The following is a 9419-nucleotide window of genomic DNA, read 5'->3' as shown; positions in this document are numbered from 1 at the left end:
AGAATTAACATGTATACCCTTAGCGTTTTGCTACTATGATTGAATTGGTAAGCTCATCCCATGAAAATATTGAACTAACTTAGCCAACCAAAGAGTATTACATTAACTTAAGACAGAATCTCAACTGAATTTGTAATAACTAAAAAGTCAAGAAAAAAACGGATCTCTGCACAACAATCACTGTATCCTACCATAAAGCCCCAACTCACAAATATAAGACTCGGCATATGTCCTAAACCATATGACACACATTGAGTTAGTATGCCTATTAACATGAGCAACCAAACAAGAAAACAAAGACAATCCTAATGGTAACTGGTGCTTCAAAACCATTACCAATACAGTAAATTAAAATCAATGAAAATTTCAAGCAAGTACTTACTCTCAATGGATGCAATTGGAACACAGAACAACTCTTCTTTCAATTCACCATCAGAGAAATCAGTAGTGTGCAACACACACCATAGCATGTTCTTGAATAGAAATTGTTGGTAACACTACAAATCAAAATCATAAGAAACCCCTTAACCAAATCTAACAAATTAAATCAAAACCTCAAATAAGCCCAAAATCAATTCAAAAACAAAAACAAAAAAAAAGAAAAACCTATATGACTAGCACAGATCTACAATGTCTTAGATTGTCTTATAACCAAACGAACTATCTCACTCTGCTTATGTTTAAGAATCTTCACAATTACAACTCCTCATCTTTTCCATTGATTTCCATCTATGCAATAGGTACAGTTTCACCTTTCTAGAATTACAACACCATCAAAACGAAACAGTACAACTAAAAAACCAAATCAATCGAATGAAATCAAATAGGAAAATCAGTTAACAAAGAGAACGAAATTTGGAAAAATGGATACATACATATCGAGAAGAACATCGTCTACCTCCATTACCTCATCATCTGCAGAAGTAACTATTCTTCCATCTACATTTCTGAAAGTTGAAAAAGACCCTTTACATTTTCCTGCCATTTCTGAAAACAAATAGGATAAAATCAAAAACCAAAACTCAAAAATTAAATCAAGAAATCAAGTTAAAATATACAAAATAGAACAGATAAAGAACTTATGAAATGGCTTTCACTAAAATAACGAAAGACCCACCTCAAAATTTCTGAAGGAATCAATCCCAGTCCCTAAAACAAACACATCAAAATCGAAATTAAAATCCAACCAAATTATCTAAAATTTAAAATCATCAAAATCAATAGTAAGAAGAAGAAGAAGGTGGTAGACCTGGTGATGTTGCTCGTGGTGATGGAGGTGGTGGTTTTGCTAGTTGTGGAGCAAGCTGTGGACACGACAAGGAGAATAAAAGAAGAGAAGGAGAAAAGAAGCTCGATCGTTCATAGTATGCTACAGATTGAAAAAAAGAAGATGCAAAGCTTGTATGTGGAATGATTTTTTCAGTAGGTTGGTTTTCAGAGAGATACGGTTAGGGTTTTCAATGTTTTTGATAAAAGCAAACTGAAAGCCAAATGATACGGGTGATAAGGACGAGGTGGGAGTCATCTTCAGCTGAGCGAAAAAACAGAAATAGGTTTGAAGAAACTTTTGGTTTGGGGTTTGTGAGAATCTGACCAATATAGCACAACGCGAAAGACTTATGGCAAATTAGCCGGTGGCTAACCATTCTCAACCTTATAAAAACGTGGTACTACATGTGGCTAGTCATTGTTGGGCGCACGATACAAAAATCGTAGTGGGCTCTAAAAAACCAAAATATTTGTCGAATTTATTCTGTGATATTGGTGGTTCATTGTTAAATCACATACCTGCTAAATTACCACGTTTAAGAATGGCGGTTTTTTCATGTTAAATGGTGAATCCCACTATTTTCATGCTATATGACGGAATTTATTTGTGAGATCCAAATCACATAACTAATATGTCATTTAAAAGTGTGATTATTAGCCCTTTTTGGACTAGTGTAAGCTTTGAGATCAGAATTACTTCAAACAACTCAGAAAAAAAAATACCCTCGCTGCAATATTATGAATACCCAAAATTCCAAGAACGTAACCCGAGCTATGATACCAATTGTTGCGCGAAAACCCTGCGGAAGCGATTTGCACAGCTACATAATGGTACTCCAAATATTGCAAAGAACACAAACTAAAGAAGCAAAGACACGAGAATTTGCACAGCTACATAATGGTACTCCAAATATTGCAAAGAACACAAACTAAAGAAGCAAAGACACGAGAATTTAATGAGGTTGAATCCTTGGGAAAAATAAAAGATTTATATATTATCGTTTGGGAGAAGACAAATAAACCCTAAGACAGAAAGAAAAAAAAATTTGTGTGTTTTTCTAGGTTCTCTACTAGACTATTTATATACACATAGGTAGGGATTAAGGTTCCATAATTTAGATAATAAGTTCCTCGTCTTTAGGATCAAGAAATCTAATTAAGAGTTATCTTAACTCTTAATCCTAATCTAACTTGGTGACCGACTAAAAAAAGTTGGGATAAAACCAACTTCCTCCACCGACTTTGTTTTGGCGTGAGTTAACTAAAAAAACTCAAAATCACCTCACCGACCTATATCCAACACAATCCACAGTAGTCATGCGACTTCCTATATCCTGGGTACACATGTTTGTATCACGGACATGTTGCAATTATGTCTAGCATGAGCTGGTGGTGGAGAATTTCAGCCCTTGTGGACCGGGGAAATAACTGCCATCTGGATAAATATGAAGAAATCGGAAGTTTACTGATTGTTGTTGTAGTAGAAATCATGTTCGTGTATGGAGCTTGCAGTTCACACGACAATCACCAATGGTCTATGGGCTTGGTCTTAAGCTGTCTAGGTTGAGAAACTGGTGCATCACTGCGCCTTCCATTAGCGAAGCTGAACTCAAAACATCCTCAGTGGCCTTAGTGCTACTGAGGATGTTACTGTGTACAAGGAGCTGCGGCAACCTAGTTCTCCCAACAGAACTCAATTTACATTGTCCATCCTTGGGGACAAGGATGATTTGGAGGAGTGGATAGTTGTCATGCCCCTTGTGATTAATATATGTTCTTAAGGGCTACCCAGTCGGGGAACCCCTTATTATGTGTAGATAGCCTCTGTCACGACTCACGAGTATCTTCCCATCCACATCGCTTATTGTTGTCCTTTATACACAGTACTGGTACCATCTGTAAGGTTATCCAATTGAGTAATATAACTCTTTCTATCTTTTATCATCTCTCGTCTATTGTATCCATGTATTCTTATTTTAACCTTCTAATACTCTAATTTCACCTTCTATTCTCTTCTAAACCTCTTTTAATCTCTATCCTTCGAGATCCAATCTGCTTCTGAGCACCCATTGTAGTGTAGACCATTATTGGCTACGCAAAAACTGAAATAATGTATACATACTTAGAATGTGATGTTCCTTTTTTGATGGATTGTACTACTTTTCATAAAAAATCATCTCGAACGAGAACCTATAGAGAAGATGTGAAGCTTATGTGGATTTTTCTAACCCATCCTCTTATTTTAGAGTATCTCTTACGGGTTTGATAGGTATTTAATCCCTAAAAGCTTCTCCAATGATCATTCTATGTGTTTCTTATGTGGCAACACAAATAAGACATCCTTAGTTTTTTTCTTAAAGGAAAACATTCATTCCCAACAATATTGCATGTAACTTCTTTTAATATGAGGCGACACTTGCGCTTCAGTCTGATAATGGCAAAGATTTACGCCATGCGAACATCCTTGTTATTAACTGGGAGAATGGCCAAGATGTTTGTATGGATGTTACAGGTGTCTCTCCCTTCACGGGTGAGGGTATCCGAACTTTTTTCCCAAATCAAGCTATTTCTAATGTTGTTACGCGTAAAATAAACAAGTACTTGGATCAATGTACTTCACATGGTTATGGTTAGGTGTCCTAGCCTTTACCACGCTGGGTGAACTTGGAGATGATACTTTGTGTTTTTTTAAGAGACCGAAGAATTGTCTTGTTAGTGGTGTTGGGAAATTTCTTTTTTATAGGGTATGTGTCGCTATTCAGGGGGGTTGGTGCTCAGCTTGTTGCTAGGGTATCAACTAAAGTTCTTTATGAATCTCTTTTGTAATGAGTTATTTTATTATTATTATTTTAAGGTCAAATTCTTGTAATTAGTATAAATTTTATTTTCCATAATTAAGTAAAAGTTGATTAGAATGGTAGACAATGTCAAGGGGAATGTCTAAACCTAGACATTCACCTTGACAATGTCTACCCAAAGTCATCTATACATTAGTTTAAGACATCAGGGTTGGAGAACGATTTAAGAGAAAATGGATGTGTATCCTAGGTGTATTCTGACATTTAGCAGCATCTCCAATAGATTCTCGGTGTGGTTCCTACGTGGATAGTGTTTAAAGACATCCTTTGGGGGAAAAGTGACCAAAATTCATAATTTTTCGGAAGTTTGGAATTTTCATCTCCAACCGATAGAGTTTAGTTTTATTTTGGAATCCAGATGGAATAACTTTATTGATTCCTATTATATTTTTTTTTAATTTGGAAAATATATTTTGTGGAATAAATAACTAATTTTACCTTTTAAAAATCTGAAAAGGTATCTCAAATCCTTTAGGTGATATTCTGAAACCAAAGGTTCTTTTAGATGATGTTAGTCTAACTACCTGCCAAATCATCTTGAAAGTATATCTCTACACATTTCCACTGGAGATGATTTTTAAGAAAAAGTAGCACAAGTTTTAAAAAAGGAACTTAATGTCCTCCATTGGAGATACTCTAGTATTTTATTTCTTTGTGATTTTCATCAATTTCCTAAAAAGGAGCGAACTTTAACATCCGCACGTGGATGTCCCGTTGGAGAAACAGATTCTTTCTTAAAGGTGGAACCTTTTTTTTTTTTGAGAATAGATCTGGCTAAGTGGCTTGAACTAGAACATTAAAGGTTTCCCAGACAGGGATATGCTCCCAATGTACGCCCAAGTTACCCGCTTCATAAGGAATGCATAAGAAATAAATTTAAAAAGTCGAAAAACTTGACTTGCTTTTGTTTCCTCATTAAAAACCTTGTCAAAGAAAACCCGTGGTGGTAAACCCTTGACTAAGGAAAAGAGAGCGACGCGAAAGTTCCATGAAGTTATAACGAAATTAAAACTATTAAAAATATAAAATTATATTTATAATTCTTTAGATTCTTTGAAAATTTTTGCTCTCCGTCGGTACCCAATGACCTGTTGATGGTATCTCAAATATGTTGTAGTAAAGAGTTCGTTGAGGCTTGTGAAGACAATGAATTCTAGACTTAATAGAACTTAAAAATATAGAAAACTTAACTCAAAATTGATTTCAAGTGATTGGAAAATAACCAAGACACTAGAATCCACTATTACACATGAATGATGTCAAATATTTCATAACTCTAATTATCCTTTTAATCCTTTATTTCTTAATCCATAAATAATCAAACATATTCTCAAAAATTAATTGTATCCCTTAAGCATAGATTATCTAACCAAAGCATAACCTATCTAATTGAATCACAACTAATGAAGAAAATGATGTAAACTTTTAAGAACTCTGCAAAAGCAGTGATTGAGTGAATTATAATTAAATATTAGAGAAAATGAAATAGTTACCCATTGTTCATGTGTGAATAGCCTCATCCATTGCCTTGGTTACGAGAGAATTAGCCGCTCATCATGTTGGAAACACGCTCAAAAGTTGATTTCATTTATGTTCAAAGGGTTACGAATGATGAATAAGGGAGAATTATAATAAAAATCAGGTTTGCAATGCTTATAACTATTGCAAAAGCCGTTACAAAGAGCCGTTACTGTACTGTTGCGTTTTTTAAGTCTGTCTCTGATCTGCGACCCACAGTATGAGTCGCTGACACTGTTTAAAAACGACGGTTGTGGCGAGTCTGTTCTTCGTGTTCTTCAGTGGCAGCAGCAGCAGCAGGTGGTCTCTCTGCAAATTCGATTTTTTTGACTCTGTGGTGCTCTAAACTTCTCCCAATCTCTCCGTCCCTTCTATGATATCCCAACAGCCTATTTATACTCAACAGCCCCCTCGAATCTCGAGTTAAATACCACAAATTCTCTATTATTCAGCAGTAAATAAAAAATATTCTCCGGATATTTTTTTCTTCATCCGAGCATCTGCAGCTTTCCAACCTTCCTTATTTTCCTTCTACACGCCTCTGCAGAGTCCAAACTCCATCCAAGCACGAGCAGTACACGTTTCAATTTTTTGTAATCCCGTGATGGAGTTTTCCGACCACGTACTCCCTGTTTTCTTCACCACGGAAATTCCAGCCAAATTGGGTCGACACAAACACCCATACCAGCTTTTTTAGGACATATCACAACTACCCATTAAGTTTCAGCCCTTTAGTCTACCCAGAACTGCTTCAAATTTCGATCGAAACTTCATCCAGTTTCAGTGCTTCTTTTTCCCGCCAAATTTAATTTTCAAACGAAGAAGATGGTGTCCCCCTAACCAGCTGTGGGGTGTGAATAGCAGCTGCATGGTTGGGGTGACCTGGGGTACCCCTTAGTAGTTGAGGTGCCCCTTAACCAAATCTGGGCTCCATATAGCAAGTGTCCTCCGGGGGTGTTCCGAGTGATTTTTCGAGCCGATTTTTCCAACAATATTTATTTTCCAAAAATACCTAAAAATACACAAAACACCATAATAAGGACGAAAAACGAGTACCAACAATACGAAACATTGAGGACAAATTAGATACATAAATGCGTCTATCAGCTGTCTACTAATGGTAGCACTATGTATGTCGTCACGAGCGAGTTGCGGATGTTGAGCGTCTTCACTCGTGATAAAACTATGAATGTATGGTCCTGAACCCTTCTATCAATAGCAATATTAATAGAAGTAGATGTGTCACGATTTATAAAATCGGACCAAGACAAAACATAGATAACATTCATTTCGACTTCATATTGTTTCACAGGAAAAGCCATTGTTTCATGAAAAAAAAGAACTCCACATGTGAACTAATCAGTGATGCTAATGAGCTACTCAGTAATGTTAATTAAAACGATGAAACAATGAGCAACAAGAAGAAACTACTAAGACAGGTTGGTGCAACCACACAGAAGGATACGCCTTTTATTTAAGACCCAAAATTAATCTTCTTAATGGGTAACCACTACAAATGACCTATAACCAAGACGCTGAGCAAAGATATTTACAAAGATAAAAAGCTAGAATGACTGCATATAGAGTACAACACTGGTGTACCACCGTTAACTAATACCAACTAGTACAGAGGACTAATTTCTAGTTCAATATAAAAACAACAATTTATAGAGAACTAACTACCATAAGAACTAAATACTAATTTTAGTGCAACATTTACCTAACATGGATCGTTAAGTGATCTAACACTAGTGAAGTTGAATAGTAATCATCATAAACTTATGAATTAAACTATAAATTTACAGATCTTCATAGAGAAGAGATAAAGAGAATGTCCCCTCTATAGCCAACTGAAATTTTGAAGGCCCGCCTTTCTCCAGAACTTTACTGCTAAGGACACAAATTAACATAATAAAGGGAAAGGATAGACAAGATTCCGAAAGAATCAATCCTTTGGGTTATTTGAGGCAACAGAGCGGAGGTGCATATCTGAGTTTTGATAGGCATAGATGTGATGACGAAGCTCTACTAATACAAGTTAACTTATCCAAACCAAAAACAGACCGTAGAAACAACTAACATGAAATGAAATGCAATTTTTTTTCCTCCTAAAAAAAAGAAAACTGGATGAGTAGATTTTAGAAAAGCTGGGGATCCTGGCTTAGCCCTTTAGTCCGAAAAAAAAAGGGGGAAAGTCCTATTTGAAAAAACCAAATGTGAGCGGACCACAGTACCAAGCGAAGAAGAGCAGAAAAAGCTACCTCATGAAGATACCACATCAAAAAATAAAAACTAACCATTGTATATATAATTTGAGTACAAATTGTTGGCTTCACATTGAAAGTTAGGCCAAAAGCTTGAATTCTAGAGCTTCTGGCCCCCGACCAATAGAAATAGAGAGTTTTGAGATATTTTCGGTGTACATAATCAATATTTAGATACCAAACCGATACCCTAATTCGTGAGCTCGAAGATGAAACCCTTTCCATTTCTACTGCCGATTTTTCTTTGTTTCTACAGCACTAAGAAACGATTGCTGCCGATTTCCCTCTGCTGGTTCTTCTTCATTTTTACAGCACAAATAAACGCATGCCTGTTGTTTTTTTCTTCTTCTTTGATTTTTATAACAACATCTAAACCTGTTGACATGCGTAGAGAATAAAGGAGATTCTGAGTTCTTTCAGTGGCATGCGACCTAAAATCTCTGCTACCTCTTTTCTTCTCCATATTCTTCTTATTCTCTCATTTTTACAACAACATCCAAAGGCGTCAAGGTACCCTCTTTATCAATTTTTGTTGGTTGTCAATTTATTTGGAGATTATTAAGTTTTGATATATATGGTACCTCTTGATGTAGTTTTTACAGTGGTAAGAAAGGGGTTTGATTCTAGGACTTGTGAAGTTGTTGATTTTAGACTTAATGAAAGGAAATATTAAAACTAGAAAATAGAATAAAGGATGATGACAGGGTTGAGAGACTACTAGGAATCAGGATTCCACCAAACTTCACAATCAATTGGTTTATACAATGATTCATAATAATTTTATCTCTTATGTGGACTCTATTTCTTTGCCAAAAGTAGATTTTACAAAGAATTAGATGTAAATCATAAGCATAGCGCATCAAGAGTTCTTAGACTAAGCATACACTATCAAACAAAATCACAAATAATCAATGAAAATCATAAATCGATTAAAAATCAATGCAAATAGTCATAAGAATCAATTATAATTACCAAACAATTGTGAACATGGCTTCATCCGTCATCCCAGTGATGGGGTTTAGCTCCTCATCTCAAGAACACGCTCAAAATAATAATCCATAGCTCAAAAAGGTGTTTTATTGAAGAAATTGTATCACAGAGATTTGCAACGCTGTGACGATGTTATAGACGTTTCTGTTACAAAGAAGAATAGTGGTTAAAGACTTAACAAATTGCTGTTTATAAACGATATATCTTTTCTGCTGTTGAACAATGATATTTCTCTGCGACTTTTTCTATCTGTCTTATGTTCTTCAGCTTCTTCTACAACAGCATCAAGATACTTTCCTGTAACCTGATTTTCGCCTCTGCAACTTTTGTTCTTGCTCTGAAACTACCCCAGACTCTACCCTAGGTCTCGATAGACTCCCTGGCCTCTCGTACAAGCCTTTATATATCCAACAGGTCCGAATCTCTCCAGTTTTACTTCAATTATCGTCCCCTTATTTTCTCTTCAAGTCACGACTTTTCTTCCCTCCAAATCTTCTATACACGGCAACTGAGTTCTCTG

The 9419-nt window shown here is 35.7% G+C and overlaps 1 long non-coding RNA gene across 1 annotated transcript; it reads right to left on the bottom strand.

Moving 5' to 3' along the window:
* Positions 1–525: 525 nt before the first annotated feature.
* LOC113319203 lies at positions 526–1497 on the bottom strand. Its single transcript, XR_003345212.1, has 3 exons — positions 1250–1497; positions 1118–1149; positions 526–987 (listed from the first exon to the last, which is right to left on the bottom strand). It is a non-coding gene; the product is annotated as an uncharacterized LOC113319203 (long non-coding RNA).
* Positions 1498–9419: the final 7922 nt, after the last annotated feature.

This window comes from Papaver somniferum, chromosome 10 (assembly GCF_003573695.1).
Source record: "Papaver somniferum cultivar HN1 chromosome 10, ASM357369v1, whole genome shotgun sequence".
Lineage (NCBI taxonomy): Eukaryota > Viridiplantae > Streptophyta > Magnoliopsida > Ranunculales > Papaveraceae > Papaver > Papaver somniferum.
Note: the sequence above shows the minus strand (reverse complement) of the source record. Positions and strands in the feature narration are given on the sequence as shown.